Below are 14,642 nucleotides of genomic sequence, written 5' to 3'. Positions count from 1 at the left end.
TACGCTGCACCGGCAAGATAGAACAGCACACTCCGGTAAGACGGTCTGTGCATATTTGTAAACAACAGCTGGTGCACAAAATCTAAGGAAGTCTCTAGATTTTTGCTCGCCTGAAGTATATCGTGATAAATTGCAGGCCACATTACTTGCCTAGAGAGTTCAGCTATACTTTTTGTGGCTGTTTATTTACCACCACAGACAGATGCTGGCACTAAGACCACACTCAGTCAGCTGTATAAGGAAATAAGCAAACAGGAAACCACTCACCCAGAGGTGGCGCTCCTAGTGGCCGGAGACTTTAATGCAGAGAAACTCAAATCAGTTCTACCAAATTTCTATCAACATGTTAAATGTGCAACCAGAGGGAAAAAAATTCTAGATCACCTGTACTCCACACACAGAGACACGTACAAAGCTCTCCCTTGCCCTCCATTTGGTAAATCCGACCACAACTCTATCCTCCTGATTCCTGCTTATTAGCAAAAATTAAAGCAGGAAGCACCAGTGACTCGGTCTATAAAAAAGTGGTCAGATGAAGCAGATGCTAAACTACAGGACTGTTTTTCCATCACAGACTGGAACATGTTCCGGGATTCTTCCGATGGCATTGAGGAGTACACCACATCAGTCACTGGCTTTATCAATAAGTGCATCGAGGAAGTTGTCCCCACAGTGACTGTACGTACATACCCCAACCAGAAGCCATGGATTACAGGCAACATTCGCACTAGAGCTAAAGGGTGAGAGCTGCCGCTTTCAAGGTGCGGGACTCTAACCCGGAAGATTACAAGAAATCCTGCAATGCCCTGCGACAAACCATCAAACAGGCAAAGCGTCAATACAGGGCTAAGATTGAATCATACTACACCGGCTCCGACGCTCGTCTTATGTCTTCATGGGCTTAAAACTATTACAGACTACAAAGGGAAGCACAGCCGCGAGCTGCCCAGTGACACGAGCCTACCAGACAAGCTAAATCACTTCTATGCTCGCTTCGAGGCAAGCAACACTGAGGCATGCATGAGAGCTTCAGCTGTTCCCGGACGACTGTGTGATCACGCTCTCCGTAGCCGACGTGAGTAAGACCTTTAAACAGGTCAACATACACAAGGCTGCGGTGCCAGACGGATTACCAGGACGTGTGCTCCGAGCATGTGCTGACCAACTGGCAGGTGTCTACACTGACATTTTCAATATGTCCCTGATTGAGTCTGTAATACCAACATGTTTCAAGCAGATCACCATAGTCCCTGTGCCCAAGAACACAAAGGCAACCGGACTAAATGACTACAGACCCGTAGCACTCACGTCCGTAGCCATGAAGTGCTTTGAAAGGCTGGTCATGGCTCACATCAACACCATTATCCCAGAAACTCTAGACCCACCCTAATTTGCATACCACCCAAACAGATCCACAGATGATACAATCTCTATTGCACTCCACACTGCCCTTTCCCACCTGGACAAAAGGAACACTTATGTGAGAATGCTATTCATTGACTAAAGCTCAGCGTTCAACACCATAGTATCCTCAAAGCTCATCACAAAGCTAAGGATCCTGGGACTAAACACCGCCCTCTATACCTGGATCCTGGACTTCCTGACGGGCCGCCCCCATGTGGTGAGGGTAGGTAGCAACACATCTGCCACGCTGATCCTCAACACTGGAGCCCCCCAGGGGTGCGTGCTCAGTCCCCTCCTGTACTCCCTGTTCACCCACGACTGCATGGCCAGGCACGACTCCAACACAATCATTAAGTTTGCAGACGACACAACAGTGGTAGGCCTGATCACCGACAACGACGAGACAGCCTATAGGGAGGAGGTCAGAGACCTGGCCAGGTAGTGCCAGAATAACAACCTATCCCTCAACGTAACTAAGACTAAGGAGATGATTGTGGACTACAGGAAAAGGAGGACCGAGCACGCCCCCATCGACGGGGCTGTAGTGGAGCAGGTTGAGAGCTTCAAATTCCTTGGTGTCCACATCACCAACAAACTAGAATGGTCCAAACACACAAAGACAGTCGTGAAGAGGGCACGACAAAGCCTATTCCCCCTCAGGAAACTAAAAAGATTTGGCATGGGTCCTGAGATCCTCAAAAGGTTCTACAGCTGCAACATCGAGAGCATCCTGACTGGTTGCATCACTGCCTGGTACGGCAATTGCTCGGCCTCCGACCGCAAGGCACTACAGAGGGTAGTGCGTACAGCCCAGCCCATCACAGGGGCTAAGCTGCCTGCCATCCAAGACCTCTACACCAGGCGGTGTCAGAGGAAGGCCCTAAAAGTTGTCAAATACCCCAGCCACCCCAGTCATAGACTCTTCTTTCTACTACCGAATGGCAAGTGGTACCGGAGTGCCAAGTCTAGGACAAAAAGGCTTTTCCTTTTTACCCCCAAGCCATAAGACTCCTGAACAGGTAATCAAATGGCTACCCGGACTATTTGCATTGTGTTCCCCCCCCAACCCCTCTTTTACGCTGCTGCTACTCTCTGTCTATCATATATACATAGTCCCTTTAACTATACATATGTACATACTACCTCAATTGGCCCGACCAACCAGTGCTCCCGCACATTGGCTAACCGGGCTATCTGCATTGTGTCCCGCCACCCCCTCTTCACACTACTGCTATTCTCTGTTCATCATATATGCATAGTCACTTTAACCATATCTACATATACATACTACCTCAATCAGCCTGACTAACCGGTGTCTGTATGTAGCCTCGCTACTGTATATAGCCTGTCTTTGTTTTTATTTCTTTACTTACCGATTGTTCACCTAATACCTTTTTTTGCACTATTGGTTAGAGCCTGTAAGTAAGCATTTCACTGTAAGGTCTACACCTGTCGTATTCGGCGCACGTGACAAATAAACTTTGATTTGATGTGTTTATAGGGTCCCTGATTCAAGCCTGGGTTGGGGCAAGGAGAGGGACAGAAGCAAGACTATTACACACACTCATTAGCTGTAGCTGTAGAGGGTGCTGTGAGCCAACTATTCAACTACACAGACAGATTGAGGTGCACTGAGCCTGTCATCGGCTGCATTTAGACAGCCCAATTCTGATATTTGTTTCCTCTCACTAATTGGTCTTTTGACCAATCAGATCAGCTTTGAAAAGGATGTTATGTCAAAAGACCAATTGTGGAAAAAAATATCAAAATTGGGCTGCCTGTCTAGGCAGTCCATCATGACCTAGAATGAGTTGTGAATACACGTCATGAATCAATGTTACTACTTAGAAACATTTAATATGCATGTCTTATTGGTTTACGTTACCACATGTATTGTCCATTGCAAATTAAATGAACCTCCAGTCAGTCCATTGCCATGGATACCTGGAGTGATGTCACAAGGCAGCGTGAGTTTGACCTGTTTTTCCAGGTGAACAATGCTTGGGTGTAAAACCACATGTATGCATGAGTGTTTGTGCGTGTTGGCATGTAGTGTCAATGTTGCAAACCAAAGGTGGCAGAAAAATACAAATATTAGTCCATAATCATCACAAGAAAGAAATTGAGGCCATCATTGTTGAAGGATGTCATCGTTTCACCACAGCATTTATTTTATTAACAAAATAATGGAAATTAGTCCACTAACGTCCCCATCCAATGGAAACAGACGGGTGGGGGGTTAGGGGGATATGTAACCTGAAACCATTATGAAACTTATCGTCAACATCATAACAGTGCACATCCACCCATTCACCTCCCTTTGTCCATCTATGCACTTTATATCTATGGTCCTCTCATCTGCTACAAGGCTGTAGTTGTCATCCTCTTAGTTTCTCTTTAAAATAATGATTTGGTGTAGGAATGTTACCATCCGCAATGTCACACCAACCATGTGACGTCACATTAAATATAAAGTTGCCTTTTTGGTACATGTTCCAGAAAACCAGACTGTGAAAGAGGATGACAAGTAAAAAGAAGAGTCCCTTTGTATTTATATCCACACATTCATGCATGCTACTCACTCACTCAAGCATACAGCAAAGGCACTCACACACAGTCATGCACACACACAGCTCTCAGTATGTAAGAGTGAGTTGGTCTTAATTGGTCTATTCCATCATTTCCATGGATACAATAATTTTGAGATGTCAGTCATGGAAACCATATTTGGAACCAAATAGAGATATTATTTGTGGAAACCACATTTGGAACCAAATAGAGATAATATTTGGGGAGGGTGGTGTAATTAATTATAACATCGAAATACATCTATTACAATTTAGCTAACAAAAACAAACACACTGCAACTAAGGCATGCAAAGGCACAAGTACCTACAAATAGAAAAGTGTCCATTCCTCTCCTAGAATAAGGAGAAACAAAATGCAAAGGCCCCCCCTTTAAAAAAATAAAAACTTGGCCGGTTAAAACAAAACCATTTTAAAAACAGTGAAAAACTCCAGCCTTAGTGACAGTTGTACAAATATTTAAATAAAATAAAACCTTTCAAATAAAACCTTTCAGAGCTCAACAAAAGTTAAGAGGTTAAAAGAGACGTTCTCTACAAAGTGTCCATGATCCGCCCCCCTCCAGTCACAGACGTCCCCAAGAAAGTCACTGAGCGCACTCTGGCCACCACACTGCCTGTACAGAAAGAGGGTAAAACAAAATGTTTAGATAACGCCTCTGATATGCTAGGTGCCTTGTCATAATGCCGATACAATCCCTTCAGACATACACACCAGGTTAGGGGGGGTTTATTTGGGCATCTGGGCAATTTATTTGGGCAATTGAGCATCTGTCCAGGCCTGACTCTAGAAAGTCTTAAAAGGTCCCGAACAGTTATTCCGATTCCCACGTAAAATAGCCTTTTGAGTGACCGAAACAATCACCCAAAATATTTTTCCCAATAAAAATGCTCAAATTCTTTCTTTTTTTACGACTTTCTCGCATGTCAAATTACCAGGAAGTCTGAAAAGAAAGACTGAGTGGGCGGGGAGCTACAAGGTTGAGTGGGTGGAGAGCTCACCTTCTCTGACAGTTCTTTGAAAACACCTATGGTGAGCAGTATTGCAGTGAGATTATTTCAAGCAAATTTGCTGATACACAAAGCAACAAACATTACAATTGCATACATCATCCAATCCTGTCATACATCACATAAGGCTCAACAAATTATTTGTTTATCCAACTGTTTGGTTATTATAACAGCATCAATATAGACAAAATGTTGGCTATATCATTTTGCTAGGTAGCCCAAATGGAATTGTCAGCACTGTTTATCATGCTAGCTAGCTCATCTTGGACAATTTGAGTTGAAAATTTGCAGGGTGAAGTCAGGGTACATGACATATATACAGTATATTGACTGTCAGACAATATTAAGATATCATAACTATCAATGATGTTAAAAAGTTTATAGGAGTCTCCCGTTTTACATGTTTCATGATGTAAATGACAACTGCGTCAGAGTTTTGAGAAACCCTTCCCCCGCTTTTGTTCCATGCAGGCTGAAGACCTAGCTAGCCAGTAACTAGCGAACACCTGACACAGATGAAAGCGGAACCCTATAAGTATATTTGCCTTACAGTGCCTTCAGAAAAGTATTCATGGTGCAGAGGTCTAAGGCACTGCATCTCAGTGCTAGATGCATCACTACAGACCCGGGTTTGATCCCAGGCTGTGTTGCAGCCGGAAGACTCATGAGGCGGCACACAATCGGCTCAGCGTCGTCTGGGTTAGGGGAGGGTTTGGCCAGCCAGGATGTCCTTGTCCACTCGCACTCTAGCGATGGCGGGCGCAGTGCATGCCGACTTTGGTCGCCAGTGTACTGTGTTTCCTCTGACAAATTGGTGCGGCTGGCTTCCGGGTTCAGCGAGCAGGGTGTCAAGAAGCAGTGCGGCTTGGCAGGGTCGTGTTTCGGAGGACGCATGGCTTTCGACCTTTGCCTCTCCCTAGTCTGTACGGGAGTTACAGCAATGGGACAAGACTATCTACCAATTGGATATCACGAAATTGGGGAGCAAAAGGGGGTAAAAAGTACAACAATGTGTTATGTTACAGCCTGAATTCTAAATGGAACACATTGTATTTTTTTCTCACCCATTATTGGACATTTTCCAGTACATATGTGCCCATTATACATTTTGTGGTATTCAGCAGGATAAGTGCACCCTGTGTGTGTGTGTGTCTAGGTCATTAGACACCATTGGACATGCACCTGTCTGGGGAGTGGGCATGTCTGTTTATTTTTGTACCATTGCTATGGCATGTTTCTATGCCCTAATGTGAAACCAAACTACAATTTGTGCAAGGCAAAAAAGATAATGGTGGCTAAATTATTAACATAAAGAAGAATTACTATGTGTGAGACGTAAGGATGAAACCTGTATAAAAAGTGTGTGCCAAGACTGGAAAGGGAATTACTTGAACCAGCTCGGCTTATATTACTTTGTAATAAAGTCTAATTGAACTCAGACTCCGGTATTTGAGAAATATTAGAGACAATATTTCCACGACATAAATGGCGAGCTTGCCAGGAGTGGCGAAAAGGGACCAGAGACGGTGAAAATCTGCAGCTGCGGAAGGGCTTCTTGGATGAACTGCACAAATAAATGGCCACTTGATAATAAAAGGTAAGCAACGTTCTTGCCTATAGTATAGAGTTTGTGTGGTTCGCTCTGGGGACATGCCTCAGCGGTAGGTCACCAAGTGGGTCCCTCCAAATTTGACGAACCAAATAAATATTGGGAGCTTTTTGGTTCAATGAAATACATGCAAAATAATGAGGGGATAAAAAGCTGAGGGTTGCAACAGTGAAAACAGAGGATAGTAATTGGTGTGTGACCACTGCAGAAGGAGATTTATGTGCTTCATCTGTCTTGACAGGCTCAGTTGAGTGGGGTTATTCACTAATTTGTTCAGGCAGTTCATCTGACCAGTTTGTTCAGTCTGTTTTGAGTTGTGACTGTTGTCTGATTCAGTTTGACTGGACTTATTTGTTTAGACCCGTTTGAGTTTGAACACAAAACGCAACCCATTCATCTTATTCAGTCAGTCCGAGTTGGGTGGGTCATTCAAGTCATCCAGCTCGCTCAGTCGCTCATCTGGGATGGTTGTTCCGTCTCGTTCAGGTAATCTGTCTGCCCTATTGACTGTTCTGTACAATCTAGTTTGAAGTGGCAACCATCTATCTGCATGGTCAAATAAAATTATATATAAATTAATTAATAAAGCCTGTGCAGACATATTTATTTTCCTGTGGAATCCACGTTATAAATTAATTGAGGACCGCTCAAACAGGAAAATAAATCTGTGGTTACTGCTTTATAAATTAATTGAGGACTGCTCAGACAGGAAAATAAATCTGTGGATAGCGCTCTAGGGTAAATGTATCGACAAGTAAAACCCTGTATTATCAGGTCGCTTAGGAAAGCGTAAGAGGTGTGAAAGTGAGTGTGTAAGTTCTCTGCTGTTGGTGGGGAAGGGAATGCGCACCTCTCCCGAACCGTTGCTTAAAGTGTAACCTGGTAGGGAGGACACACCCAGTCCTACACTAAAGGAGTGGACTGTGAATGGTACATGAATAACCATTGAAGTAATATGATACTAGAAGTTTGAATAGTTAAGATAAATTAAAAAAATACATGAACATTATAGTAAAATAGTAATAATGTCAAGATGACATCAGTGATTGCCCGGTAAGGCCATTAAAAATTGCATACTGTGTTGCAAGGTAGAAGAATATCCCGTCTGGATTACTGCAACTCGCTGTTGGCTGGGCTCCCTGCCTGTGCCATTAAACCCCTACAACTCATCCAGAACGCCGCAGCCCGTCTGGTGTTCAACCTTCCCAAGTTCTCTCACGTCACCCCGCTCCTCCGCTCTCTCCACTGGCTTCCAGTTGAAGCTCGCATCAGCTACAAGACCATGGTGCTTGCCTACGGAGCTGTGAGGGGAACGGCACCTCCGTACCTTCAGGCTCTGATCAGGCCCTACACCCAAACAAGGGCACTGCGTTCATCCACCTCTGGCCTGCTCGCCTCCCTACCTCTGAGGAAGTACAGTTCCCGCTCAGCCCAGTCAAAACTGTTCGCTGCTCTGGCACCCCAATGGTGGAACAAACTCCCTCACGACGCCAGGTCAGCGGAGTCAATCACCACCTTCCGGAGACACCTGAAACCCCACCTCTTTAAGGAATACCTAGGATAGGATAAAGTAATCCTTCTAACCCCCCCCCCTTAAAAGAGTTAGATGCACTATTGTAAAGTGGTTGTTCCACTGGATATCATAAGGTGAATGCACCAATTTGTAAGTCGCTCTGGATAAGAGCGTCTGCTAAATGACTTAAATGTAAATGTAAATGTACAGTACAGAGAAATATAGAAATTGGAACATTTGAAGTAAGAATATACTCAAAAAGAGAGAACAATTATAAAAAACTAGAGACAGGGGCAATAACCAATAGCCCGAGTACAATAATCAGAGAAAGAAAAATAACGTGGATATAAATTGGAGGGAATAGGTTGTGGTCAAGCCATCCAGGGCTTAAACAGACCTTTAGAAAGATTTAGCCCTGGACCTGTAGGGAGAAATCTAAGAAGAAGAGAAAGAGAGTGGTTTTAATAAAGTGAATAGCACAATAAAACAAAACTAGGGAGTGAGGAAATCTAAAACACCCTAGACACAGTAGGGAGAAGTTTAGGAACAATAACTATTCATATGTTGACAAATAGCCCGTTTCTCTCTTTAATATGGAGCTAGAGGATTTTAAAAAGCCATGGAGTCGCTGAAAGAAGCGCACGACAATTCTACCAATTTGGCTCAAATATGGGAAGAATTGCGCAAACTGGATAATATTGGGCAACATTTCCCTGCTGAGGGAGAATTCAAATCAAATAAAGAATTCAGGGAGGCAATGATGACTTGGCACAATCACATAAAACCAAAAGCTCAATATACCAGCGTATTGAAGTTAGCGTTCTATCAGCGTAAGCGCACGAACCGCACTATTTGAGTATGGATACTGTTGAATGGGGTACTTGGTAGAATCGCTCAGGCTATTTTGTTCGGATTTCAAAGCACTAGTTTGGATGTACCAGAGTGCAGAATAACTGATGAATTTACAAATGCTCAAAGCCGGGTTGAATATGGCCGGTGTCAGTAAGCGTCAGGGGAAATAACGTAATTTTAATTATTGCCAGCAGCACGGTTAGTAACCAACGTTTTTAAAGAGCTTAACCAGCTCTGCGAGGTGAGTAGAATGGAGAGTGAAAATGTATTCTCTTGTTTATGTCTGGAAGTAGCGATAGCTAAATTAGCTAGCCAACTTTAGCCAGTTAGCTTGGGTGCTTGACTGCCTTGTGTCAAGAAAATAATTATGCATCAGAGTTTGGATCAACACTGCTTCTTAGCAGAGCAGGGTTGAGTAATCCTTGAGAGAATCAAGGAGAGTGGATATTAGGTAACATATTAAAATGGGCAATATATGGGCGAGAGCACGAATGATGTTTAAAAATAGTCTAACTTTGTATCTTTGAACACCGCATTCAAACAATTGCTAAAAAGTTGTAGATTTGGGGGTTCTGTGTTGATACAATATGTAAGGTAGTGTATTTGTTATTGGCATAAAAAGACGAAGAAACTCATATGCCAAACATCGCCACATTAGTAAACTATGTGGTAGAGCAGGGTCACATGGAATTATAGCTATGGTAAAGTACAAGCGCCAAAACAAGAGAACATATTTGGGGGTTTTGAGAACCATGTGACTCAAGAAGAAAAACCTAGGAGTTTTAGACTCGTGAGACTATTTTGTTTAATTCTAAAAAATATTTATTGAATTGATGAAAGGGAGGAAGAGATTAGAGTAATTAACGTGGCCTCCCTGTGAACAGAAGTTGTTGTTTTGACTATAATTAAAGAAGAATTGTTCTCTTAGTAAAGTAACGTTAGTGGAAAGACAGGTGGAGTATGGTTAAGATTGTAGAGAGCTTTCTGAGTTTAAGGGAAGAGATGTAGACTAGGGAAGGTAACAAAGGAGAGATAGTCAATTGGAAAGGAAGAATTTCGAAGTTAAATTCTTTGGATTGATAAAAAAAAATTGGCTGATGTATTTTCTACATTTTGACATTACAAGTTAATCTTAAAATAACATGTTTAATGAGTGTGAATCAGTGGTTAGTAATAAAGAAGATTGATGTAAATGTATTGAGTGTTGACAGTATGTGAATAGTAATATGTTAGTGTTTTTATATCACTCTAATGATGTGATATTTTAGTAATTTGAAAAGCTGAGGTTTCAATACAAGGTTAAATGATGAGTAGAGGGATTGAGCCTTGAGATTGTAAAAAAGATTAGCTGCGGTTGAAAGCAAGCAGGTAGTGGGATATTTTAAGTAGCGGTATGAGAAACATTATTTGAAAGTTTCTGATTGTTGTTGCTTGGTTTTATAGTTGGGTAACACCAGTGAATTTGAGCAGGAATTGATTGTATTCTAAAATTATAATCTGTTTCCATTATGTAGAAGCGTGTCCAGTAATAAAAGTAGAATGAAATAAGTATTGACTATTAAGCTGATAAGACAACACCAGCTTTTTAAAGGTTCTACATTTGTTAAACAGTTTTGTCTTTTACTAAATTAATGCAACAGGTTAAACTGATAGGATTACCAGAAAGGGGTTCTGGGATTGTTTTTTTTAGCATTTTCACGTTTGGATGAAAAGCATACCCAAATTAAACTGCCAGCTACTCATCCGCAGAAAATAAGATATGCATATTATTAGTAGATTTGGATAGAAAACACTCTGAAGTTTATAAAACTGTTTGAATCATGTCTGTGAGTATAACAGAACTTATTTAGCAGGCGAAACCGAGGACAAACCATTCAGGATTTTTTTTTTGAGGTCACTCTTTTCAATTAGTTTTCATTGGGAAACCAGATTTCTAAGCGACTTGCTTGCAGTTCCTACGGCTTCCACTGGATGTCAACAGTCCTGAGAAATTGGTTGAGGTTATTCCTTTGTGTAATGAAGAAATATGGCCATCTTGAAGTCGAGTCACTCTAGGTGTCCTGTTTGATCGAAGCGCGTGAGCAGAAGGCATGCTACGGTTGGTTTTAATCCTGTATTGAACACAGATCATCCCGTCTTCAATTTTATCGATTATTAACGTTAAAAAATACCTAAAGTTGTATTACAAAAGTAGTTTGACATTTTTTGGCAAAGTTTACAGGTAACCTTTGAGATATTTTGTCGTCACGTTTGAGCAAGTTGGAACCTGTGTTTTTCTGGATCAAACGCGCCAAATAAATGGACATTTTGGATATATATCGACGGAATTAATCGAACAAAAGGACCATTTGTGATGTTTATGGGACACATTGGAGTGCCAACAACAGAAGCTCGTCAAAGGTAAGGCATGAATTATATTTTTATTTCTCCGTTTTGTGTCGTGCCTGCAGGGTTGGAATGTTGTCTCTCTTTTGTTTACTATGGTGCTATGCTCAGATAATAGCATCGTATGCTTTCGCCGAAAAGCCTATTTGAATTCTGACATGTTGGCTGGATTCACAACCAGTGTAGCTTTAATTTGGTATCTTTCATGTGTGATTTAATGAAAGTTTGATTTAATAGTAATTTTCTTAGTAATTAATTTGAATATGGCGCTCTGCATTTTCTCAGGCTTTTTGCCAAGTGAGACAGTAGCGTCCCGCCTAAACTCAGATTTTTGGATATAAATATGAACTTTACAGAACAAAAAATACATGTATTGTGTAACATGAAGTCCTATGAGTGTCATCTGATGAAGATCATCAAAGGTTAGTGATTAATTTTTTATCTCTATTTCTGATTTTTGTTACTGCTCTCTTTGGCTGAAAAAATGGCTGTCTTTTTCCTGTGACTTGGCTCATACCTAACATAATAGTTTGGTGTGCTTTCGCCGTAAAACCTTTTTGAAATCGGACACTTTGGCTGGATTTACAACAAGTGTAGCTTTAAAATGGTGTAAAATTTTGATTGAGAAATTTAAATGGGATTTCTGTTGTTTTGAATTTGACGCCCTGCAGTTTCACTGGCTGTTGACGAGGTGGGACGCTACCGTCCCACATACCCTAGAGAAGTTAACGGAACACTGTATTATCTGATGTCTTGAGTAGGATTCTTGTATCCAGGACTGATGGAAGGCCAATACAGTAGGTATGGTAATTAAGGGAGACATAAGAGACCATGTCTCAAACAACTTTTTATTAGATGCCTGGGATCAAATATCCCTGATTCCTTAAGCTGAGAAATTGACTACATTTGCGACAGGAAAAAGTATTACATTTAGAAAGGTTAGCAGGAACAATCTAAGGTGAAACAGCTATTACTTATGTTGATTGAACATTGGTCTAGTAAAGAAACCAGGATAATTGTACATGGTTACAGAAGAGAGACCAATCATATAATACCATATGGGAGTGAATTGTGTCTAAGGGTAGTACATGCTAAATAAAGAATGGGGTGGATTAAAAACAAACATTTAATGATTGGAGTAAGGATGTTTGGTTTATAAATAATACTTTAGGATTGCTGATTTCCAGAAGAGGGGGTTTCATTATCTCTTTTTGAAATGTTTCCTGAGGCTATGGTCTTGGGAGTTAATGAAATTCGGCAGTTTTATAGGTATAAAAGGTATCCGGATTCGGTGATAAAGAGAAGTTAACAAATTAAATAAGGCCTGGCCATTTTTGTTTGCTTTTGCCATATGGTTTACCACACACACACACACACACAATTTCCCGGTTATAAATATGCATTAGTGGTGTTGATACTGTGGGATTTATTTTGTATGGGTTTTTTTCAATTCAGTTTTAAATTGGGTATGCAGAAGGATGGCAATGCTTTGAAAGTTGTTTAAAACTTCTTAGCGCTAGGGGTCAGAATTGTTTGTTTTTCTTCAAAATACGTACCCAACGTTAACGTAAATTTTCTCTTGCCCAGATCGTAGAATATGCATATAATTTACAGATTAGGATAGAAAAAACTCTAAAGTTTCCAAAACTGTCAAAATGTTGTCTGTGAGAAAAATATTTATTCTGCAAGCGAAATCGTGAGAAAAAGTAACCCGGAAGTGATATAATTTTTATTTTATTTTTTTAATCTTTGTTTCCTGGCCTGTCTAACCTCCATTTAAAGGGGTATCAACCAGATTATTTTCCAATGGCTTCCTCAGGCTGTGACCAGGCTTTAGACATAGTTTCAGGCTTTTATTTTGAAAAATGAGCGAGATGTTTCAAAACAGGTCAGGTGTCCTCCAAATATTTCCTGCGCGCGAGAGAGTGGCTCTCCATTTTCTTTTTCTCTCTTATTGAATAGGTTATGCTCCGGTTGAAATATTATCGATTATGTTTGTTAAAGACAACCTGAGGTTTGATTATAAAAAACATTTGGAATGTTTCTACGACCATTTCGGATACTTTTGGGGATTTGTCGAACGGAACAAGGCTTTGGTTTCCTCAAAATATTGCGCAAACCAAATGGCGGTGTTTTGTGATAAAAGTAAATTTATCGAACAAAAATAACATTTGTTGTGTAACTGGGAGTCTCGTGAGTGGAACCACCCGAAGATTATCAAAAGGTAAGCGATTCATTTGATTGCTTTTCTTACTTTCGTGACCATGCTAGCCAAGCTAATATAAGGCTAATGTTATAGCATTGAAAGCTACACTCACAAAATCTTGGATTTCTTTCGCTGTAAAATATATTTTCAAAATCTGACACGATAGGTGGATTAACAACAAGCTAAGCTGTGTTTTGGTATATTTCACTTGTGATTGCATGATTATAAATATTTTAAAAATATTTTTTAATCTGATACGTTTGGAAATTTCCGTCTTCCTTTCAGGACCGGAATGAGGCTGTCGTTTTTTTCATCATGACGCACAACCCAAATGGCGTTTTTTGTGATAAAAGTAATATTTATCGAGCAAAAATAAGATTTGTTGTGTAACTGGGAGTCTCGTGAGTGGAAACGTCCGAAGATTATCTAAGGTAAGCGATGAATTTTATTGTTTTTCACACTTTTGTGACTATGCTAATTTGGGGTTAGCTGATGTAGCATTGAAAGCTACACTCACAAAAGCTTGGATTTCTTTCGCTGTAAAATATATTTTCAAAATCTGACACGATAAGTGGATTAACAACAAGCTAAGCTGTGTTTTGGTATATTTCACTTGTGATTGCATGATTATAAATATTTTTAGTAATATTATTTGACTGTGGCGCTATGCTATTCAGCGTTGCTGATGACAATTATCCCGATACCGGGATGGGTGGTTCAGAAAGGTTAACTTCTTTGGGGTAGGGGGCAGTATTTTCACGTCCGGATGAAAAGCATGGCCAGAGTAAACGGCCTGCTACAAAGCCATAAAAGCTAGAATATGCATATTATTAGTAGATTTGGATTGAAAACACTGAAGTTTCTAAAACTGTTTGAATGATGTCTGTGAGTATAACAGAACTCATCAGGCAGGCAAAAACCTGAGAAGAAATCCAACCAGGAAGTGGGAAATCTGAGGTTGGTTGATTTTTAACTCAGCTCCTATTGAAGACAGTGGGATATTGGTAATGTTGTACTTCCTAAGGCTTCCACTAGATGTCAACAGTCTTTAGAACCTTGTCTGATGCCTCTACTGTT

General features: G+C 40.9%; 1 protein-coding gene across 1 annotated transcript in view; it reads right to left on the bottom strand.

Moving 5' to 3' along the window:
• Positions 1-3,537: 3,537 nt before the first annotated feature.
• The window catches only part of LOC139584553 (guanine nucleotide-binding protein G(i) subunit alpha-1), a 71,803-nt gene continuing 60,698 nt past the window's right edge, over positions 3,538-14,642 (bottom strand). Inside the window, exon 9 of the mRNA XM_071416553.1 lies at positions 3,538-4,606. The gene's annotated coding sequence lies outside the window, so the exon portion shown is untranslated. The remainder of the gene's footprint in view (positions 4,607-14,642) is intronic.

Source organism: Salvelinus alpinus, chromosome 9 (assembly GCF_045679555.1).
Source record: "Salvelinus alpinus chromosome 9, SLU_Salpinus.1, whole genome shotgun sequence".
NCBI lineage: Eukaryota > Metazoa > Chordata > Actinopteri > Salmoniformes > Salmonidae > Salvelinus > Salvelinus alpinus.
The sequence above is the reverse complement of the archived record's forward strand: the minus strand, read 5'-3'. Positions and strand labels throughout refer to the sequence as shown.